Below are 22,881 nucleotides of genomic sequence, written 5' to 3'. Positions count from 1 at the left end.
TGGAGACTCTCAGCCGGATGCATCCCTCATAAACGTCTTTAGACGATCATTAAATATCTGATGAGGATATTTTGAAATCTGCCTAAAAACTAAACTAGTTTGCATTCCCAGGAACTCCCTCTGTGTTTCAACAGCTGTGTAAACTCCACAAACACTGACACGTTCAGCTGAAGGTCTCCAGTTTACAGGGTCACTTTTAAAACCTGAACACCGGGAGAGAAGCATTCACGGTGGGCTGAGAGAAGACTACTGTTACAAGCTGCTAAATCAAGAGAATCACAGCTTCTTCTTTTGAAAAGTACACACACATACAAAAAAGATAGAACAAATAAAAACTAATGAAAGAAAGAGAAATCAAGTGAATCACAGATGGAAAAACAATGACTGGGAATGGTTTTTGGAAAAATTTGATAAAAATTTTTTGAAAAAAAGTTATTGAAAAAAAAGTTATTGAAAAAAAAGTTTTGAAAAAAAAGTTTTGAAAAAAAAGTTATTGAAAAAAAAGTTTTGAAAAAAAAGTTTTGAAAAAAAAGTTTTGAATTTTTTTTTTGAAAAAAATTAATTTGACAATAATTTTTTGAAAAAAAAAAATTTGAAAAAAAAATTGAAAAAAAAGTTGACCCGGAGCCTGTCGAAAAAATACATTTTCCTGAAATTTGAAATTGTGCTCCAAAATTAGAAAAACATGAAAAAAGTGAAAATTTTGCGCCTGCGGTTAAAAACATGGAAAAAGCAATGAATGAATCAACACGTGAGAGGAGATAAGCGCGAGTAGCAAAGACGTTTCAACACGACTTTAAAATCTTTTTGAGCTCAAAAAGCTGTGGCAGAGATCGCCCGGTGTTTTGGTTTAAACCGCGACCCTGTTAACTGGAGACTCTCAGCCGGATGCATCCCTCATAAACGTCTTTAGACGATCATTAAATATCTGATGAGGATATTTTGAAATCTTAATAAAAACTAAACTAGTTTGCATTCCCAGGAACTCCCTCTGTGTTTCAACAGCTGTGTAAACTCCACAAACACTGTCACGTTCAGCTGAAGGTCTCCAGTTTACAGGGTCACTTTTAAAACTGTAACACCGGGAGAGACACATTCACGGTGGGCTGAGAGAAGACTACTGTTACAAGCTGCTAAATCAAGAGAATCACAGCTTCTTCTTTTGAAAAGTAAACACACATACAAAAAAGATAGAACAAATAAAAACTAATGAAAGAAAGAGAAATCAAGTGAATCACAGATGGACAAACAATGACTGGGAATGGTTTTTGGAAAAATTTGATACAATTTTTTTGAAAAAAAGTTATTGAAAAAAAAGTCATTGAAAAAAAAGTTTTGAAAAAAAAGTTTTGAAAAAAAAGTTTTGAAAAAAAAGTTTTGAAAAAAAAGTTTTGAAAAAAAGTTTTGAAAAAGTTTTGAAAGAAAAGTTTTGAAAAAAAAGTTTTGAATTTTTTTTTTGAAAAAAATGAATTTGACAATAATTTTTTGAAAAAAAAAAATTTTAAAAAAAAAATTGAAAAAAAAGTTGACACGGAGCCTGTCGAAAAAATACATTTTCCTGAAATTTGAAATTGTGCTCCAAAATTAGAAAAACATGAAAAAAGTGAAAATTTTGCGCTTGCGGTTAAAAACATGGAAAAAGCAATGAATGAATCAACACGTGAGAGGAGATAAGCGCGAGTAGCAAAGACGTTTCAACACAACTTTAAAATCTTTTTGAGCTCAAAAAGCCGTGGCAGAGATCGGCTGGTGTTTTGGTTTAAACCGCGACCCTGTTAACTGGAGACTCTCAGCCGGATGCATCCCTCATAAACGTCTTTAGACGATCATTAAATATCTGATGAGGATATTTTGAAATCTGTCTAAAAACTAAACTAGTTTGCATTCCCAGGAACTCCCTCTGTGTTTCAACAGCTGTGTAAACTCCACAAACACTGACACGTTCAGCTGAAGGTCTCCAGTTTACAGGGTCACTTTTAAAACTGTAACACCGGGAGAGACGCATTCACGGTGGGCTGAGAGAAGACTACTGTTACAAGCTGCTAAATCAAGAGAATCACAGCTTCTTCTTTTGAAAAGTACACACACATACAAAAAAGATAGAACAAATAAAAAATAATGAAAGAAAGAGAAATCAAGTGAATCACAGATGTGTGTGATGTTATTGTGGACGACGGGCGGAATAAAAACACTGCAGGTTAATCTACCAATCAGACATGTTCAGCATTGCAGGCCCTGCCCCCCAAAAGTCCTGGGACCTTTGAGAAGTACTACCCCTCTAGCAGGGGCTTTTTAGGGGGGAGATTATCTACCCCTGAACTAAATTTAGACCCTAGGTCCACCGGTTGAATCTAGAGCCATCCACTGAGTGTGGTTGCACATCAAACAAGGCTTTAATATTGACATTGTTGAATCCCCCTCCAGGAAAAATAACAACAACATTCAAATCCAGAGAGAGCTGGATGGACCAACTTCAACCAATTCTCAGCCCCCTACAGTCAACACGATAAAGAAGTGAAGGTCTTGTTGGATGTTTTCTGGGAGAATAGAGATATCAAAATTCACACAGTTACCTCTCACTGCCCACATGTGACGTTTCTACGTGTAACACCAAGAAGTGTACAGCATGAGGAAGAAATCAAAGGCTTCACATATTCTCTAAACTCAGCGAGGGGTCTGCCTTCAGAAAACTTTCCTCCCCTTGAATAACCCCGACGTGTCAGTTTGCTTTAAGCCTTGTGACATCTTAAATGAGGAGGCATGGTTTATTTCCCTCGGTCAGAATGAGGTCCAGAGTCCAGAATAAATCAGAGATGTTTAACTGTGTTTGATTTAGTTACTTGGAGGAATCACTTTGTGTCTTTGGTTGATTTTACGCCTCAGAACGATTTCTCTGAAGTTAAAACAAGAAAACAAATGTTCCATCCTTTCGTTTGTGTGACCTGGACAAACAGGTGCATCATTTCTGGTGTCATTTTTCTTAATAATGTTCCCTGTTGGTGGACAACCATTTAAACAGACCATGACAAAGTCAACACAGCTTGAATGCTGCTGTTGTTGAAGGATGGAGATCCTTTGTTTACCTCGTTTTGATCCCTCCTTTCTCTCGTAGCAGGCATTAGTTTGGCATTGTGTGAGGGCTTGGCTTCTGCATTGTTTGCATGTTAGTTCAAGGTCAGGCCGTGTTTCGTGCGAACCAGATAAGAGGACGGTAAATATTATGGGTGCTTTTGGTGATATTTGGGCAGTGAAATGGAAAGAGTTCTTATCCTCTTGTGAACCTGAGAAGTGAGAAGTGAAGCTATGTGGAAGGGGAAAAGACGCGACTCCTGGGCGTTTTCATGTGACGTGAGAAAGAGTGCGAGTGTGTGTGTGTGTGTGTGTGTGTAGGGGAGGGGTTTTATCACCTTGTCTGGCTTTTTCTGGGACACGCAGAGAAAGAAGATAAAAGGGTTGTAAAGACAGTGAGTGTGATGCTGACATAGTAAAAGAGAAAGGATTCAAGAGAAAGTGCCTTCAGCATCCGACAGATCTCTGAAACAGTGACTAACGGAGCAAACGTCCCCGTTAGTCTCAGTGATAGCTGACGAGCAGCAGCAGCTCGTGTGAAATCGATGCCGTCGACTTAACGAGATGTTCTGAAAAATGGCAAATCAGCAACAAAAGGGAACAGCTCGCTCTTTAACGGCGCTCGGTCCCCCCCCTCCCCCTCCCTCAGGGCCTTGACATTGTTACATAAGCAGCAGGATCGAATATAGGAAAAGGCTGTAAAGCTAATCTTTGTAGAGGCCCAGGGATGAACCTGGATTAGTGATGGTTTCAGGATATTTGTAACAGGGAATCCCAGCAGAGTTCGCTACACAAATGTGTTCCTCATGTGCCATCGAACATTAACCGCCCAAAGGGGAAACGAAGAACTCTGAAGATCGAGGTTCATTATTTAGCAGCTGTTCCTCTGCTGAAGGATCCTCATGTAAGGGTCAAGGGGAAGCACATGTGTCTTGTTATTCTAACCTTGTTATCAGTTGGGCTTCATGGATGGCAAATCCATGGATTCCTTGATAAGTATTACAGATGTGTTTTTAATATTCTGTTGAGGTGTTAATGGTCTTCCTGAAAATCTATACTGATGACTTTGTGATCAGCAGACGCGTCCATCTGGTCCAAATTTGTGGTTATACATAAATGTGATATATATTATATCTACTAAGATGAATTTTAATAACTTTGGCCTGAGAAATTATGTCATGAAAATGCTCCCAAAAACTGCAGTTCCCCAAATGGCCACTAGGGGCCGGCCCAAAAATGGAGTCAATCCCCATAGAGCCCCATGATAAAGTTCACAACTCTTTATTAGGGATGTACATTTTAAGTATTTTCCGAGATCGATTTTTGGAAATGTTAACGATCAATTATTGATTAATTGATTTAAAAAAAACATTATTATTCTTACGTAAAAAAAAAAGGCCAAATACGTTGTCTTCCCCCTAAATTATATTTTCTACAGCAACAAAATGCAAATAACTGACAGGATTGAATACGGGTAACATGTTTGACACGCAGAATATCAACGATCAGGCTCATTAAAATATTCTCCGCGGACATAATCTTATAAAGTGAAGGCTGAGACTACTAACAGAAAAGTACTTCAGACTCACAGTGTCCAGTTTTCTGTCTACTCGTTCTTATTGAGAGAAATAATCATGTGTATTCAATCAGGTGTCAGCCGGGAGCGCAACCAGGTCACTATCAGTCCAGCTGCAGAAGAGCCCAGACGGCTCTGATGTTGCTGCTCTGCAAACATAGCGTACCTGAATTTCCCACCTGTCTGTTGCCTTCGTATCCACAGGTTAAAATGTCCTGTTTATAGTTGTGAACCTTCGTGTCCGTGTCGTTGTTGGCAGCAGTTTTGTATTGATCCTCTTTTAAAAAGCGCACGTGGAGACCTGACGCACAGCCGACGCCCCCAGCTGAGCGTCTCCGCTGTGCGCAACACCTTTAAACAGCTGATTCACATCCAAACATGCTTTAAACTTAAAACACCTCCCTGATAGATGAGTGTAATATGAGACCACATGATGTTTGTTCCACGTGACGGAAAATTTATAACAAAAATGCGTGTTTCGAGTAATTTCTTAACAATCAAATAAAACAACAAGAAACACAGAATCTGTGACCAATCCTTCAGTAAGGTCCCGCTGCCTTTCTGGCAGAGGTCGGTTTTACTCCCCACGTCTGCAGATTTGAAGATCTAGTGGATGATTTTTATTTGTCATGGATAAGTGCTAGCGCTAGTTAGCATAGCCACATAGCTACATGTTCATAGCTGTAGCTGTAGCTGTGTACCAAGACACACGTCTACATACTGACAAATAAAACAACAAGAAACACTAAATCTGTGACTAATCCTTTAGAAAAGTTCCTGCTACAGGCGCCTCTCCGTCAGGATCAGATTCTGGATCAGATTCAGAGGGTTGAAGTAACGCGGGTCTGTGAGCAGCCGTGTATATTCAGCCAACATGTAAACATAGACGAGGCACATCCACTTCCTGAGGGGGCGTGGTCAGAGAGAAAACAGAGTGTTCTGAGGAGGACTGAAGAAGAGGGCTTTTCAGGCAGACCAAAATCTGATTTCAAAGTGTTTTTTTGAGCATAAACTTTAAAGACATGTTTTGGGGACCTCTTAGACCAATATATATTGATGAAAAAAGCGGGATATGTCACCTTTAATCTAAAAGTTCCCTCTCCAGAGTCAGCCCTCGTCTGTCCCCTGGAAACAGCAGCAGAGAGACAGAGAAACAGACATCATCTGTACGACACAGTCATTAAAAGGCCTAATAAAGAGGAGTATAATCTACTCAAATGTGTCTCTGGAGGGAGGAAATGAGCCGTGAAATAATTTTTCTCAGTTTCACTGCTCAGGCTGTTTCTAATGCGAGCGCTCTCTGCAGAAGTAAACATCCTAATAAAACCACACAGCACAAAGTCCGTTATTCTAGTCTCTCTGCAGAAATCAGAGAAACGTCACAAACACACAATGCTTTGTACCGTCAGGTTCACATTTGAGTTAAAAGTTCAACCTGCTGATGAAAGACTTCTCCTGTAGAAATATATTTAAAGAACATTTAATTCAGCTTTTTACAAGTTCATTAAAAAGATGATATCAGGCTCATCTTATCACTATAAAGAGGGTAAGAGATACTCTGATATCTCAATCAGTGATATCAATAAATATATCTATAGATCAGCATAACTCTGTTCCCAAAACAACGCTTAGGAAAATGAGATGAAGGACTTAAGTGCATCACAGCGTCTTTAATTAACTCCCTATTTCATATAACTCTGTGCTTGTGTTGTTCTCTGTCTTTTTATGCACTGTTGATATTTTACAGCAGAGACTCGCGGTGCCGCCAGCACCTTTTTCCAACAGCTGTTTATGAGGATGTGAGAAGCAGCAGTGAGGAAGGAGAGGGGGAGGAGGTGGAGAGGAGATGAGGCTGTGCAGAGTATGGAGAGGAGACAGGCAAGAGCAGATTTATGACAGCAGCTTGTTCAGATCAATTTACAGACTCTTAAGGCTAGCATGAATCCTGCTAGCTAAATGCTGATGTCATCTGTCGGTCGGCCTGCTTTGTTTTAATTTAGCGTCCTTAAAATGAAAACCTGAACCCATTGGGTACAAAGGTCATAGATTTATTGATTGCATATTGGAATATTTGTTGTATTAATGTAAATACTGGAAACCCTGACAACTCCTCTAGTAGGACTAAAATGAAGCCAAAACATCCCCCGAGGCAGACGCCATCATCTTGCATTTAATATGATTTGCTGCCAGAGCCGTCGGGCAGGTGTCTTTCTCTGTGGAGTTTGCATGTTCTCCCTGTGCATGCGTGGGTTCCAGCTTCCTCCCACACTCCAAAAACATGCTCCCCAGGTTAATTGATCGCTCTAAATTGCCCGTAGGTGTGAGTGTGTGTGAATGGTTGTATTATTTGCCCTGTGATAGGTTGGTGACCTGTCCAGGGTGAATCCAAGCGGCTATCTCCGGCCAGAATTAAAGCCAATGCGGACGTGTTAAAAACTCATTGAGTGTCCGCTTGAGGCTGGCTCAGGAAGTACCAGAAACCACATACACACCCATTCAAAAAAACAGATCTTTACAGCAGAAATGTAGCTCTAGCGAAAGTTCAGACAGGAAGACTTTAAGCAATCACAGCAGTTGTTTAACTCTCCTCTCCCTCGTTCAATAGCTCACTCGCATCCAGCTGCACGCTCCGGAGCTGTCATTGGCTAATGAGCAGCGGCGTCATCCAATAGCTCAGTGGCGCGCCCTTATCGTCAACTTATCAACTCTCTGCGGTCTTTTTAAATGCGTCTCTCTCTCCTGCTAGTTCCTTCTTGCATTGATGGTGCGCACCCCTCCACCTCCCCGTCTCCACCTGGTCTCTGCGAGTCTTCATTTCCTTGTGTCGTCAACCACCACCACCAGTGTCTGGACTCTAGGGGGGTTTCTTCAGCTGCCAAATTCACACATCCTACGCTCATAACATTATCCCCATAGAGTCCTTACGCCAAATATTTCTGTCAAGTTCCATCATTCATTCAGTCGTAATAAATAACCTTTAATATTCAAATGGTGTCTCTCCTGATTGAAATAAACATGTTTACAGACTGGTACAAAAAAGGAGTGTAGTCTGGATAGCTCATTTCTTGATCGGCACACACTTTTTTATAAGGCTGCAATTTCTAAGGTATTAAGATTATGAGTTTTCCATTATGAGAGGCACAGCTGACTTGATTGACAGGCGGGAACACTGTAGCTGTTGGCGAGGAGGCTCAAAGCCCGCCTCTTTACATCACACTCACTCGACAGAAGTTAGGTTGAGTTCAACATTTCCAATATGGCTTCCACCGACGATTGGCCTCAAAACAGCTCCTCAGAAACATAATAATAATAATAATAATACATTTTATTTAAAGGCGCCTTTCTCGGCACACAAGGACACCGCACAGATATAAATATATACATGCACAAATTTACATTAAAGGAAACAAAATCAGAGTAAAAAATGAAAACAATATAAACTAACAAGGGGTAAGAAAAATAGAAACAATAACAAAGTGACAGAGCAATTGGAGTCAGACGGAGTAGGCGGTTTTGAACAGATATGTTTTGAGTTGTGATTTGAAATGGGGGAAAGAATCTGTGTTTCTGAGTTGAGGTGGCAATGAGTTCCAGAGACGGGGAGCAGAGCGGCTGAATGCTCGGCTCCCCATAGTGGTGAGACGGGCGGAGGGGACAGACAGGTGTATGGAGGAAGAGGATCTGAGGGAGCGGGAGGGAGTGGGAACATGGAGGAAGTCGGACAGATATGGGGGGGCGAGGTTGTGGATGGTCTTGAATGTTAACAGAAGGACTTTGAATTGAATACGGAACATATGGGTGACGTCACTGATACTACATCCATTATTTATACAGTCTATGGGTGTACCCTGCCTTCTGCTCAATGTCAGGTAGGATAGGCTCCACCCCCCGAAACCACGAACGGCATAAGTGGTGAACATAATGGATAGATGTTGACAGAGTCTTCAGGGTGAAAATATCATCTGACAGTTCAGCTGATTACATCTACACATCCAATTGGCCAATAGCAAAATGTGCGTTATATTTACACTGCTCTGCCCACCTCTTGCTGCTCCCCCTGCACCTCCACCCCATTCCACCTTAATGCTGTGTCTGAATTTACCAGTGTCATATGTTTTGTCACTGATACTCGCTTTGGGGTCTTTGCTGCTGCTCCCCCTGCCTTTGCTTTTCATGCATGCACATGAAAAAAGGGAGGTGTACTCTCCCCGCCTCAGGCTATGGCATTCCATGTATGCACATGGAAGGGCAGGGAGCCCCCAGAACAGGCAACGCACACAAGCAATCCTCTTTGACGATAGTGGTCCTGACTGATGTCTAGTTTTTAACCGTGAGGTGTTGGCCCGTATCACCTGCTGTGGTTGGATTTGGGATGTGAACCGGCTTCTGCAGCACATGAAACAGCTGTGTGTGTGTGTGTGTTGTCTGTGGTTTGGCTGGTTGTGTGATGTGCTAGGATAAAAGGAGGGGAAGGAGAAGGAGGGATAATGAAAGGAGAAGTGGGGGACAGATGAGGTAAAAGGTGTTCTCAGGGTCTCTGATACCCTAATGTCAGATCAAACCAACACACACATTCATCCTCTTCCATTCTCGTTAACCATCTTCTCACCTCCTCTCCTCATTTGGTATTCTCCCCGTTCCTCCTCACCCTCTCAATCTCATCCCCTGCACCGCTCACTTCACTTTCAATTCCTCTGCCTCCATCTGAACAGACCCAGTCTTCATTTATTCATCCCTCTGACTTCCAGTCCCTCGCTCTCCTTCCACCCACCTTTTATCCCCCCTGCAGTCTTCTCATCCACTGCTGTTTCTCCTTCTTACTCTGCAGTTTGACTGTTTGGCCCAAAGTATCTTGACAGCCAGTATTTTCACCAAGACCTGTTTTAGAAACCATCCTAAAACTTGAGCATTATTTCTGCTGCAGGATATTCTCCCACTCAGCCACATGAGCAGAGTCCTACGGGTCAACATCAGCCTCAGAAAACCATGATTTACAGACATGGCCGTGTGCATGAAGGCATCATCTCGTTAAAATAAGAGCTCCTTCCTCAATCTGTAGCCGTACATTTGGAAACCCACCATTTTTCTTGCAAGTTTATTGTCCTTTAAAGTTTGCACAAGTTATGTTTTTGTTATGAGACCAAAAAACGAGTCAACAACCAATTTAAAAAAACAAGTTTGGAGCCTTTTTCAGACATTTTATTGAACTTTAATGGCAATTTTAAGGAGCCAAATGCTGCAACAACAAATTACAAAGGCGCCAAATCTTGCAAAATCTTCAAGTCGTTCTTTTACACCTGCCAGGTGTGCTTAAACTACACCAAGCAGAAGAAAACTGCATCTTTGCACAATCCTTTAATTCAGTCGTTACATTTTTGGTAAGATTCACACAGAAAAGGAAAATGCTGTCATCTCAAGATCACGAGTTATGGCCAAATTCCACCAGATCCGTGTCTATAGGTTTCTATTCTAGTCAATGTGTTAACTTCCACTGGATCCGCTCCATTGCATTCCGGCTCCAGAGCCCTCAGGATCAGATACCCGAGACTTCTAATCTTGTTGGATGCCGGAGCACGACGCATCAATCTCAACAGAGCAGATGGAGCGGGACAGGAAGTCAGGTTTCACCAAAACAAAATGAAAACATCCGGTTAATTTCCAGAATAAAACACTCTGTGTTATCACCAGATCGTATTTCACTTAACTACAACAACAAACCAAAGTCATGATGAGGGGGTCAGAGGTTTTCAGAGGACCAGAAAGACAACATGGATGAGGAGAGGAAGAGTCCATGTCCCATCCTATTGTATTGTATCTTATCAAAAGGAATCAAATCATATCATATCTTGTGTACTGTACTCATAGACTGTATAAATAATGGACGTAGTATCCGTGACGTCACCCATCTGTTCCTGAAGCGCTGTTTTGAAGCCAATTGGCGGCGGCAGCCATATTGGAAATCTTGAACTCAACCCTAACTTCTGTCGACCTAGTGTGAGGTAAAGAGGCGGGCTTTGAGCCTCCTAGCCAACAGCTACAGTGTTCCCGCCTGTCAATCAAGTCAGCTGTGTGAAAACTCGTAATCTTAATATCTTCGAAATTGCGGTGTTATGAAAAAATTCACCCCCCGGTACAGTGTGTGCCGATCAAGACATGAGCTATCCAGACTACACTCGTCTTTTGAACCAGGCTGTAAACATGTTTATTTCTGCTGTAAAGATCAGCTTTTTTGAATGGGTGTGTATGTGGTTTACGGTACTTCCAGAGCCAGCCTCTAGTGGACACTTGAGGAACTGCAGTTTTTAACACTTCTGAATTGGCTTCAATCCTCATCGCTCTTCTCTCTGTCCTACATTATCCTGTCTTGTCAAATCTTGTAAATCATACAGCATCATATCTCGTTGTAACATTGTGAGTTTGTACTCTGTTGTAGTCAGCAGTTTGTGTCCCAGAATATGAAGGCGTTCATATCGAATTAGAACATTTTACTACTTAGGTTTGAAATGTGGAGCATTTGCAGCGCTTTGGGACTGCTTTATGGCATTTTGGTTTCTAGTCAATGCTTAAACTTTGTTCATTCAGTCGTCCATCTTTAATTTTCACTGATACATAAAGTACAGAGTGGACTGAAGGTGTCCACACACTTTTGGCCGTATCCTCCCTCTACTCTGTTTTCTGGTCACATCGCTTATAGTGACTCAATCTCTCTCTCTCTCTCTCTGAGCCAACCCCTCCCCTTTTTTCTTATTTCTCGCTCTACCTCCCTCACTGCATCCCCATCTCTCTCTCTGTCTCTCTCTGTCTCTCTCTCTCTCTCTCTCTCTCTCTCTCTCTCTCTCTCTCTCTCTCGTCCTGACTCGATCTCCCTCTCTCTCTCTCTCTCTCTCTCTCTCTGGCTTCTGATTGGCTGCTCTCCGCCTGCCTCTTTATGAATTGAACGGCAGCGGCTGGATTCGACTGGCTGGATGCTAATCAACACAACGAATGCTCTCTCTCTCTCTCTCTCTCTCTCTCTCTCTCTCTCTCTTTCTTACCCTTACACACTCACTCTCTCACACACACAACCACACACACACACATAAACGCACATGCTCATCAGAAACAGCCTAACCTTTCATTCAGACATGTAGAGCTGCTCACACACACTTTCTTTTACCGCTCCTATCTCCTCTCTCTCTCTCCCTCACTCTATCTCTCTCTCTCTTTCACACACACACCTGCATGCTTCCACACACATGATAACACTCACACACACACACACACACACACACACCGGCACACAGCCTGCTTTGTCAACAGCTCACGTATCACAGCGCACTCAGGCGAGCCCTCACACTCACGTCTTTCTCTCTCTCCTCTCTCTCTTTCTCGTCTTCTGTCACTCTCTCGATCGCCCTCATCCGCAATCACATGCCGGGCTTCACACACACACACACGCACACACATTTACACACACACACGTAGTCATGCGGTCACACACTCCGGGGTGGCTTCAGTGATGCTGTGACGCTCTCTCTCTCTCTTTCACACACACACACACACTTTCTTGGTTGTCTTCCACTCACATGCTTTAAGACAGACGACACACACACCTCCCTCTCTCTCTCTCCCTCTCTCCCTCTCTCTCTCTCAGTCAGTCAGTCAGTCAGTGTGTGTGTGTGTTGGTGGAATGAGGCGGTGATGTTTTGGGACAGGAAGAATACTATGGGCAATTCCCAACGACGGGCCAAAGGAAGACACAGACCCAAATCGGCAACAGGTACTTTACCTCTCTTTTATTAAGCGTTTTTTTTATCCCTTTATTTTCACCTTTTCCTCTGCGAGGTCTTGGCATCCTTCCATCCAGAATATGTCACAATCAGGGATCCATGCATCTCTCTGTCATCCCTCCATACGTTCATGTCCTCTGCATTTATCTGACACACGCACGCTCGTTTCATTCACACATCCTCTGACGGAGCTCTGTGTTCCTTTCTTCTTCTCGTTTGTCGTTCAATTCCTAAATCACTACGATTCAGGCGTTTCACGTCCACGCACCCTTTCTTCCACTCAATAAAGCACCTTTCACCAATTTACCCATCCGTCTCGCTATCTTTTACTCTTATTCCATGCATCTACGTCTACGATTCCCAGTCTCTCCATCCAAACAGCCTCTTATTGTACAATGTGGGGTCCATGTGTCCCTCTTTCAGTCGTCCATTCATCCATTTCTCCTTCATTTCGCTGACACATACATCCAAACGTCTAATGACCGATGTATAGCCGAGTCATGTGTCCGTCTTTCTTCTAATAATTGAATCCTTTCATCCGAAATCACTCTAATTGCGGCGTTTCCCATCCATGCATCCTTTCTCTCGTCCAATCATGCATCATTCACCCGTTTACCCATTTATCTGTCCATCTACTAATCCATACATCCATGGGCCAGACATCCCCATCCCTCCATCCATGCTCAAACGTCCCCCTCCATACATCCACGGGCCAGACGTCCGCATCCCTCCATCCATGCCCTATCGTCCCCATCCCTACATCCATGCTCGTCTCAGCCCTCCATACATCACTTCTTCTTGCATTTATCTGCACATGCGTACACATTTCACTCAATCGATTGTCTATTGGCTGATTTGTGCAGTCCATTCACCCATACGTCCGTCTTTCAATTCCTGAATCCTTCCATCAGTCGTTTTCCACCCCTCCATCCCGCCTCCGATACATTCAGGCATCTTTTCCCTTCATTTTTGCAAATCCATACATCCATGCCCAAACGTCCCCATCCATACATCCATGCTGAAACATCCCCATCCTTACATCCATGCTCAAACGTCCCGGTCCATACATCCATGCCAAGACATCCCTGTCCGTACATCCACAGGCCAGACATCCCCATCCCTCCATCCATGCTCGTCTCAGCCCTCCATACATCACTTCTTCTTCCTTTTATCTGCACATGCGTCCACATTTCATTCAATAGATTGGCTATTGACTGACTGTCTATTGGCTGATTTGTGCAGTCCATTAATCTGTTTGTCTGTCTTTCAATTCCTGAATCCTTCCATCAGTCGTTTTCCACCCATGCATCCCACCTACGGTACATTCAGGCATCTTTTCCCTTCATTTTTATAAATCCATACATCCATGCCCAAACGTCCCTGTCCTTACATCCATGCTCAAACGTCCCCATCCATACATCCATGCCCAAACGTCCCCATCCATACATCCATGGACCAAACGTCCCCATCCATACATCCATGCTCAAACGTCCCCATCCATACATCCATGCTCAAACGTCCCCATCCTTACATCCATGCTCAAACGTCCCCGTCCATACATCCATGCCAAGACATCCCTGTCCGTACATCCACAGGCCAGACATCCCCATCCCTCCATCCATGCTCGTCTCAGCCCTCCATCCTTCTTCTTGCATTTATCTGCACATGCGTCCATATTTCATTCAATGGATTGACTTATGACTGACCGTCTATTGGCTGATTCGTGCAGTCCATTCATCTGTTTGTCTGTCTTTCAATTCCTGTATCCTTCCATCAGTTGTTTTCCACCCCTCCATCCCGCCTCTAATACATTCAGGCATCTTTTCCCTTCATTTACCTCCAATGTCTCCCATCTCCCAATGCAAACCCAAACGTCCACAGGCCAAACGTTCCCATCCCTCCATCCAAAATGCCCCTAATGACTCTCATGTCCATGCATCCTTCCATCAGCTCACCCATACACCTATTCGTCCACACATTAATTCTGCACATGCATGCTTGTCTCATTTACACGCCTTCAAAGGGATCCACGTATTCCATTTTTGGGTCCTTTTGCTCTTACTCTAATATCTACAACATTCAGGTTTCTCCCGTCCATGCATCCCATTCCTCCTTTCCTCCATTCTTTTACTAATCTGTTCCTTTTTCTCTATGAAGTGTTGCTATTCCATCCCTCCGTGCCCCAGTGTTCCAATCACTCCACTGAAAATGTGTCGTGTTCAGGCTTCCAACGACCATGCACCCGTCTTTTGGCTCATCAATCAATCCATACACCTTTGTCCTCCTTTCATTTTGCACACCCCACTTGGCAATCTATCTATCTATTCATTCATTGCTTTTGCTTCTAATCCATCTGTTAATTTCTGCACCAAACACCTCACATTCATACTCTTTCCACGTCCCCACCCAGCGCACCTTTTCATCCATACATCCTGCACACCTGGGAACTCGGCAAGCCTCCTTTCATTCGCCTCTTGTGTATCTCACTCTATCTCGTCATTGATATTTCCAGCTTTAATTGGGTTACAAGGCTTCCTTTCATCTGTTTCCCCCAATTTCTGTGTCCGCCAACTCACTCATGCACACTTTCATTCCACTATAGGGATTCTAACATCGTAATATGATCCGTTTTCGGATCCAGTCCATTTATCTTTCAGTTTCGTCATCCAAAATGTGTCACATCTACTCCATACTTCTCTCTTTTCACCCCATAACTCCATCATACTTGACACACCTTTGTTTATTTACCTATTTATGCATCCATAGGTCAATGCACCATGTCATTCCAGTTATTTGGGTGTCAAATGTCCCTTTATTCTGACCCTATCCTTGATTTCATGCCTCCACCAATCCCATCCATCCTTCTTTACCTCAAACCCACATTTATGCTTTTGTTGATTCATCTCCAAGTTTTCCAAACCTTCATTGGAAAAACTAACATTTTTTTTGTGCTGACTCTTTTATTGTTGTCATTTTTCCACCTTTCTTTCATTCATCCACTCATAAAATTCTTCCTTTCGCCCGTTTTCTTATCCATTCCCCACCCAATCAATTCTTCAACACTTCAGCAACCCTTACATCCTTCTGATTGTCCTTTCCTCTGTCTCCAATTTTCTTTCACTGTTCTTCCTTTCTTTCAATCTTTGGGCGCATTCATCCGTCTTTTATCCATCCATCCATTCAATCTACAAATGCTTCCGTCCAGTGTCTTCCAAACGCTCCATCCTTCCATCCAAATCATCTCTCTTTGAGGTGTCTTTGGTCCATCCGACACTCACTCGTCCACTACTTCCATCTTCTTGATAATTTCTTCCAGTTCCCCCATCACTCCGTCTTAAGTGTCTAATTTTCAGCTTTAATGCTCCATCCATTCATTTTTATCTCTTTATTAACCCATCCAATCTTCCACGACTTTACTTCTCCTCAATCTTCCTCCAATTTCCTCCATCCCGTCTTTCGAAACTAGTAGGAACACATTTCCTGTGTCACTTCAGCCGTCTTTAACTTCATCCTCTCTACACTCATACTCCGCCAAACCTCTGTTTATCCCATATCTATGATATGAGTATTAGTTTTGCCTTCCAGTCTCCACTCATTTTCTGTCCAAGTTTCCATCTCTCCATCCAAAACATTTCAAATCCGCCTTTGCTTTTTTTTTCATCCATCTCCTCCACTTATCTTTTCCTTCCTCTGGGTTGCCAGGTCTGAATGAACTAGGTCAATTGGTCTTTTTGCCTCTTGGCTGGCGACTGGGGTGAGATACTGTATGTGTGTTTCTCTCTCTCTCTGTGTGTGTGTGTGTGTGTGTGTGTGTGTGTGTGTGGTTGTAGCCGTTGGTATTCTGTGCTGAGCTGAAAGTGTGTCAGTGTGCAAATTTTTCAGGTTTTCACACATTCGTCATGCCGCCGCCGCCACATGCTGCAGTCTCGTGCATGTTTGTGTGTGTGTGAGATTGCTCGGCTGCACCGCCTCGTCCTGCACGCCTGGATGGGATTACTACAGGGCTCTTTAATTATCTCTCAGGGCAAGCGAGAGGGCGAGCGAGGCCCGGATTGTATGCATGAAAGAGAGAGAGAGAGAGAGAGAGAGAGAGAGGAAGGGAAACGAGAGAGGAGCGGAGATGACAGCCCTTGTAAATCTGCCCCCTTACTCGCTTCCTCGTCGGACGATGAAGGAGGCGAGGAGGAGGAGGGGAGAGAGTGAGAGAGGGGGGGGCAGCAGGAGGTGAGGAAGAGGATGATGCAGAAAAGGAGGGATGAGGGAGGAGGGGAAGGAAGGAAGGAAATCAGAGGAATTGAAAGAAAAGGTGGATGAGTGATTTTGTGGCAAGCTGGAGATGAGCGGACGGACAGGAAGGGGGGGATGAATGGGAGGAAGAGTGGGGAGGAAGATGATGATGATGATGATGAGGATGAGGAGGTAGTTGCATTAAAGACACACACATGCCAAGTGTTTGTGTCATGGTGCAGAGCTGCACAGTACACACAGAGCCAACCGAGAATAAACACACCCATATGCTCACTTTCTCTGTTTCTGTCCACACACATTTGGTGCATTCCCCCCTCGAGGAAAGTGTGTGTGTGTGTGTCTGTGTGTGTGTGTGCAGTGCAGTATGTATGTAACCGTTAACACAAACCGACAGCCAACCAGCCTGCATGCACCTGCTGTGGTGCAATAATCAGCACAAGACGCTTCCTGATACGTTTGACCTTGACTTTAATCAGCGTCCTGTAAGCGTTTTTTTATTTATTTATCGCCTTCAGACGTGATGTTCACATTACTGTCGGCATGAGCTGCAATATGCTCCAGACGTGTGTAATTTACTGGGATTGCTTTTACAATGGTGGTAATGTGTTCAAGGAGCAGAGGTGTAATTGAAGCGTAATGGATACGAGGTCGAAATGCATTTTTGATTCATAAAGGAGAGTGTCGTCGGCGTATAAAGAAAGCAGTCGTCATTTGTATAGAGGTGCCTGTGTTTGTGCTTCGTCACATAGGCCTTCATGATTAATGAGAAGCAACGACAGAAGCATGAAGGTTATCATGACACAGCAAAATGTTATAGAGGAAGGGTGTGTCTAGCACAAGAGATTATGACAACAATTACTTGGGTGTCCTAAATTGTACTCCATGCTGGACAGGAAGTGGAAATATTTTCATTGTTGAGGAAAGGAGAGTGTCATCAGCGTATAAAGAGAAGCAGTGGTTGCTCTTATAAAAGATACTGTGTCTGTCTTTGCCTGTAAGCAGTGCCGGATCTAGACCAATTTTACTGGGGGGGCCAGGCTGGGGTGAAGGGTGTTGTCAGAGGGACACATTCAACCCTTTACAAAAGAGACTGAGAAGGGCGAGGAGCGGCTGAGAACAAACTGGCAAAACATCAGTGCATCCCTTTATACTAGACATATATACTACTGTGTACTAGATCAAAATGCAGACTGACAGCAGCTGTTTGGCTGTTTACACTCAACATGAGTCCCTTAGCACTGTGTGGAGGGGGGGCAACAGGGGGGGTCCAGGTTCAGTTTTACAGAGGGCACTGGCCCCTGTTGGCCCCTCCCCAGAACCGCCACTGCCTGCAAGTCATGATGATTGATGATTGTTACTTAGAAGCAAAGGCAGAAATACAAAGACTATCATGACTCAGCAAAACCTTGTTAACCCTGTAAAACCCGAACCATATGTAGTTGCCAGAAAATTCTAATTCTTTGAAAATGGAGTGTTTATTGGACCTTCTGACAAATAATAATAATAAAAAAATTAAATAGCAATTTTCATATATGAGTTTAAATTTGTATCATATGTGATACATCAGGCATTTTGTTGAAAATTGCTCAAAGTTTCTCATTGTTTAAACAAACTGAAGCATATAAAAAGAGAATTTTTAACCTGTTAAACTTTGAGTTTCCTTCAGATTTTTCCCAAAGTAATTTCAAACCTAGAAATTATTATTTTTCCATATTACATGACAACGTCAAACATATTTTGTAGCAAAAAAAACAAATTTATTGTATATTTCTTCTCTGAATTGTAAAATTTTTGTGGAAATCAATGAGCAAAAGACAATTATTTACTAGGGAGCCATGGCAACATTCAACCAGTCATCAATCATCATAATACAGCTGGTTAAATATATAAAAATACAATATATGCTATAAATATCTCAATTTATACTCTAAATATACCAAATTATGTCATTTAAACATGTTAATAAATAATAAAAAGACTGTATGTTGCTTTATGGAATACATAATGTATGAAATTTAACAAAATTATGATTGACAGGTCTGAAAATAAATGACCTGCTGTATCAATTTTGATAAAAACATTTTTAACACTGTTTGACGATAAATTAAATAATGAAATATTAATTAGTTTTACATTGCATCAACCCAGGAACTGTTCCTCTTAAAGTTTCAGGAACAATTTGAACATTTTTTTCATCCAAACTTTTTCAAAATTGGTGAAAATATCCCTGAAAAACCTGGAGTGGGTCTCTGATCCACAGCTGCCATCTTGGATGTCTCAAGTGACGTCATTCTGGTGCATGAATCACTCACACCTGGTGGATTATACGTGCACTGCAAAAACAACAGAGGCTCATACAACCGCAACAACATTTGCTTTATCCTACCTATGGAGTGTATATTGTTAAAGTGGTATAATGGGGGGGAACAACAGTGTAAACCCTGTGGTTTATTATTAACGGACAAATAACTCAACTATGAAACAAATATCAACAGAGGACGAAATTCAAAAAACAACACATACATTAAAAAGCCCTGTCCTTGTCCGAGGGGCAGCAGAGCAGCACTCCAAATGCTTCTTTTCTCTGAGGGTAGCACTTTAGCTTTTAAACACCTGGGACCAGCTGCTCCAGACTATGAGTGAGTCCTCCTGGGCAGAGCTAGAGAGGACAAAAGAGGGGAAAGGGACTGCTGGAACAATATAAAGATGCTCAGTCCTCTTTTGATGTTAGGTTGAATTGTGCTACCCACTGAGATGTGCAACTACGCAGCTTTGGAGCATTATTTTACAGGGGGGTGGTTGTGATACAGGAAGTTTGGCAACAGTTACAAACATGCTTCTATCTTTCTTCCAATGTAGATGGAGTGAGTTGTGGTGTGATATAAGATGATTTGATGATTGAAGGAGTTGGGAGTTATATTCGTCAAAAGAGCTGTCAACCAGGGCGTTTTACCCCCTTTTTATTGTATAACATAACTCATTAAAACTCAACTTCTCAGAAAAATGAACTCTTGCACATAACTCCATAGAATAAGCAAAAACAATAACAACAGAAACCAAGTTTAAGAAACAATTATTCAATGTGTTTTTTCATTTTTAAGTTTGACCCATGTCCCATCTGTTTGCATGGATGAAGCAATCAATCAATCTTTATTTGTATAGCGCCAAATCACAACAAATGCTATCTCAAGATGCTTTTAAAAACAGAGCAGGTCTAGAATGTGCTCTATGTTCTATTATTAACAAAGACCCAACATCAAGACAGGATAAGATCCAGTCCCCTCTTACAGACAGGACTCAGTCTGATCTCATCTTAATCCACCATGAGCAGAGCACTTTGCAGCATTTAGCAAGTTACAGTGGCAAGGACACACTTCCTTTAACAGGCAGAAACCTCCAGCAGGACCAGACTCATGTTAGACACATCTGCCTCGACTGAGTTGGGGTTAGAAAGAGGGATAGAGGAGAATAAGAGAGAGAGAGAGAGAGAGAGAGATGATAGTGATGAGATGAGTAGTAGTAGCTGTTGCTGCTGGATTCTGGAACGTCCACAGCAGAAGGATGTCTACGGCAGCGACTCAGAGGAACCTACGAGACAAGGGAGCTCAGGGACTCCAGAAAGGTCTATGGTTCTTAACTTTAATGGGACAGGAAGAGTTTAAGTAAGTGATAGAGGGAGAGAGGGGATCCCAGTGTGGCAGTCTAAGCCTATAGCAGCATAACTAAGAGCTGGTCCAAGCCTGATCCAGCTCTAACTATAAGCTTCATCAAAAAGGAAAGTTTGAAGCCTACTCTTAAAGTAGAGAGGGTGTCTGCCTCCCGGACCCTGGCTGATAGATGATCCCAAAGGGGAGGTGCCTCATAACTGAAGGTTCTACCTCCCATACTACTTTTAGAGACTTTAGGTATGATGAGCAGGCCTGCATGTCAGGAGCGTAGCATTCCAGAGGGGTAATATGGCACTATGAGCTCTTTAAGATACAAAGATGCCTGATCATTAAGAGCTTTGTAGGCCAATACCTCCTGAAGTATTGATGTGATTGATTGATCAACTTTCAGGTAACAGAGGAGAAGCAGGTGGCGCTACAGATTGCAGATAACTTGATGATAGTGATGAGACGAGTAGTCCCATCCTTCACTTTAGTCCAATGATTGAAGGTTTGAGAAGAGCCTATCTTTACAGTCAAAGGTTCATATAAAAGAACAAGGAAGCTACACCGTTTCCAAACAACAGTCACCTTCTCACGCCTGAAGAGATATTCGCACTGTTTTTGCAAATTGAGTGTCAACACACCGTCTGTACGTTTTCTATATGATGCATCTATTTATGTGCTCCCTTGCTGCTATGCAACACTCCCCAGATAACTTTCTTCCTTTGCTCCAGTTCTTCTCCTCAATTATTACAAAATATGCTACCTCTTCCTCTTCTTTATTCCTCCTACTTTGGTTGTTTGTTCTCCTTTCAGTCGTTTTCCTAATTCTAAAAGAGACAACCGACCGTTCGCCCACAGCAAACACGTTCATTCATGTATTTTCAGATCGATGATGTCATTTTCAGCTCAGCCAGAACCCTGCAGCAAGAGAGAGAGAGAGAAAGAGAGAGAGAAAGTGAGAGAGAGAGAGGGGCTGTGTGTTGAGATAATTGGACAGAGGCGAGGAAGAGGGTGAGGAGGAGGGTTTAGAGAGAGCGCAATTGAGAGATCTGAGGCGAGATATGAGATGTGAGAAAGAGCAAAGAGAGAAAGAAGGATGATGCTGTATGAGAGAGGAAAGAAAGAAAAGAAAGGAAAGAAAAGGAGGAGAGATGAAAAAGACGAAGAAGAAAAGGAGGAGACAGGAAACAGAGCCTGGGAGTGTGTGGCTGAGGATGAGGCTGCTATGGCAACCGTACAGGTGTTAAAGCAGGTCAATTGAATGCTGGTCGGCGCTCTGCCAATGACCAGGAACTGTGTGTCTTAAGGTGTGTGTGTGTGTGTGTGTGTGTGTGTGTGTGTGTGTGGTGTGTGTGTGTGTTCCCTGATTTGTCCATTCATGAAGAGCAGAGTGTGCATGGATTACTGATCAGTGTGCGGCACGTAGGGCGGGTCACATGATTGGAAGGTTTCACAGTATGATGAGCAAACTAGAGATTGCGATGAAGAGTTTATGATGTCAAGTTGACTTGACTTGAGTAATGGGCACGTATCTTGGACTTGGACTCGGGTAATGGAGACTCGACTTAGACTTGGACTCGGGTAATGGAGACTCGACTTGGACTTGGACTTGGGTGATAGGGACTTATCTTGGAGATAGATTTAGGTAATTTGGACTTATCTTGGACTTTGATTCAGGTCATGAGGACTAATCGTGGACTTGGACACAGGTTATTGGGACTTTTCTTGGATTTGGACTCAGGTAATAGGGACTATGGACTAATCATGGACTTGGTCTCAGGTAATGGGGAATTATTTTGGACTTGGAATCAGGTAATGGGGACTTATCTTGGAATTGGACACAGGTTATTGGGACTTTTCTTGGACTTGGACTCATGTAATGGGGACTTATGTTAGACTTGGACACAGGTCATTGGGACTTATCTTGGACTTGGACTCAGGTAATGAGGACTTGTCTTGGCCTTGGATTCAAATATTGGGAACACAACTTAAACCCATCTTAGATTCTCCTTTGGTGACTCGACTTATACCTTGACTAGAATACTGGGGACTGGAGACAACTCAGACTCAGACTCAGGTAATGCGGACTCTTCTTGGACCTGACTTTGATTCTTGTTCGGTGACTCAGGCTCATACTTTGAATGAACTCTTGGAACTGGAGACAAATTGGACTCAGACTCAAGTAATGGGGACATGACTTGATTCAGACTCAGGCCTGGAGACTATTATTTGGTGACTTGGACTCAGACTTTGACTTAGACACTTTGGCCTCAGGACTTTGCTGGTGCTCAAGGTTTGTTCATAAGTATTTCAGATCAGTATTTTAGCACATTACTTCAGTACTCTCTTGCCTTCATTAGACGAGACAGTTAGACACAGACAGGAAACTGGGGCAGGGCCAAACCAAACCCTGTCAAGACCAGGAATTGATCTCATTACCAGAGGAGGATTGAAGGTTTTGCACATGTAGCGCCTGCTCCACCAACCGAGCTAACCCGGCGCCCCGAGCACGCTCATTTGATTCCATTTCTTCTGCATAAGTTGAGATATGATGAGCTTGAACTCA

Source organism: Notolabrus celidotus, chromosome 23 (genome assembly GCF_009762535.1).
Source record: "Notolabrus celidotus isolate fNotCel1 chromosome 23, fNotCel1.pri, whole genome shotgun sequence".
NCBI classification, from domain to species: domain Eukaryota; kingdom Metazoa; phylum Chordata; class Actinopteri; order Labriformes; family Labridae; genus Notolabrus; species Notolabrus celidotus.
The sequence above is the reverse complement of the archived record's forward strand: the minus strand, read 5'-3'. Positions refer to the sequence as shown.